Here is a 2,174-nt window from a genome sequence, read left to right on the forward strand (position 1 = left end):
AAGGCATCGAACCAGGGTTCAATGGTATCGAATTCATTCAGGAACCTCTGCAACGTGGCTTTAATTACCCTTAAATTTTTAGAATGAAGCAGCTCTTGAAGAGCCAGAAAAATTGGATGTGACTGTGATGATCCCATTGTGCTTTTGTCTTAGTTTGTGCGCTCCGAAGGTGTGCAAGTCGGATAACACCACCAGAAAACAAAAGCCCACACTGCAATGTTAAACAGCAGCCAAATCACCACTATAATAGCGGGGTCCATTCACTTACTTTCACTCTGCAAGTTAAAGCAGGAGCAAGGTGTTTTGCTTTCAGTTCGCTTTTGTCACAAACAGTCTTGCTCCTCTCTGGAGGCTTTTTTGCCTCTTTACCGAGGGCTTTGTTGCTCCTTTACCGGAGACCTATCTCCGCATTCACCTCGGACTTTATGGTCCCAACTTATCTTGGGAACTTACCGGCACCACCCCGACTGTGAGAAGTTCTGATTACCCGTACGGGCCACCACTTGTCGCGTCCACCCTTGACCAGCAAGAATGACGCAACACCGAGGAATCTTCTTAAACACAGTTTAATCGGGAACTTGTTTTACAGTGAAATGGCGGCCCTGGGTAGAGAAAGACGGGGCCTGATATAGTCTACATCTACCAATCACCTACCCCTACATGATGCTCCAGGATTGGTTGTCTCCAAGCAGAATTAAGAGGATACATGACCTTTACCAAATTAGGAGTTGTTTACCACAGAGAGCACTCACCATCGGGCTAGCGGAGGGCAGAAACCGGCACCATCTTTTGGGCGCAGTACTTTGCAGCTCCCAACAGATGGCAAGATAACCAGAATGCAGTCTAGATCAAGGTTTATCCGATCTACATGCACATCCAATATTCTGTTTTCTGCCCATTGTAGCTCTTTTTCTGCCTCAGCAGGTAATATTCATGGACTGTTTAAGTCCTTATCACCTTTTAGTGCCATTTTTAAATGCTTCAAGTCATGTCCTTCCACACCAATAATCATCTGTAATTGAGAAATTTTTCCTAGTAGCTTCTGAAGACTGTTAAGAGTTTGATTACGGTCCCTTCTAATTTGCACCTTTTGAGGTCTGATTTTGTGTAAGTCTATCTTATATCTTAAATAGTTAGTAGAATCTCCTCTTTGTATCTTTTCTGGGGCAATTTGTAAACACCATCTAGGCAGAACCTCCTTCACCATTTTAAACATACGTTCCAAAGTTTCTTCATGAGAATCTGCTAAAAGAATATCATCCATATAATGATAAACAAAGAGATTGTGGAAATTTTTTAAGAATTATTTCCAAAGATTGTTGTACAAATTGACACAAGGTGGGGCTATTTAGCATCCCCTGAGGTAAAACCTTCCATTGGTATCTCCAAACTGGCTGGGAGTTATTAAGAGTTGGCACTGTAAATGCAAACTTCTCTCTATCGCTTTCTTGTAATGGTATAGTGAAAAAGCAGTCTTTCAGGTCAATTACTATGATCGGCCATCCTATGGGTATTAAGGAAGGCAATGGCATTCCAGGCCGTAGAGTGCCCATAGGCTGAATTACCTTATTTATGGCTCTCAGGTCTGTCAGCATTCTCCAGTTACCTGACTTCTTCTTGATGACAAATACAGGAGAATTCCAAGGGCTGGTAGATTGCTCTATGTGACCAGCCTCTAGCTGTTCCTGTACTAACTTTTCTAGAGCCTCAAGCTGTTCAGAGGTCAAAGGCCATTGCCCTATCCAGACCGGTTAATCTCTAAACCATTTCAATGGCAGGGCCTTTGGTTCCTCTGAATGCCTGTCATTTGTATTTAGTGTCTGTACAGCCTGGATACTTGGTAACCATTTTCCATGGCATCTTACCTGGTCCTTTCTACTATCCAGCAATTGTCTAGAATTCCTATCTGACAATGGAGGGATGTTAATTTGAGTATCCCATTGCTGTAATAAATCACGACCCCATAAATTTATAGCAATATCTGCTACGTAAGATTTCAGTATTCCTTTTTGTCCTTCCGGTCCAATACAGACCACTGAGTTGACACTCCGTCGAACTCTAGATAGAGTTCCAATTCCTAAAAATTTTACATTTGCCTCTTTAAGCGGCCATTTTTTAGGCCAACTTTTCTGAGTGATAATAGTTACATCAGCTCCAGTGTCCACTAAGCCAGA

The sequence above is a fragment of the Cricetulus griseus genome, chromosome 8, assembly GCF_003668045.3.
Source record: "Cricetulus griseus strain 17A/GY chromosome 8, alternate assembly CriGri-PICRH-1.0, whole genome shotgun sequence".
NCBI lineage: Eukaryota > Metazoa > Chordata > Mammalia > Rodentia > Cricetidae > Cricetulus > Cricetulus griseus.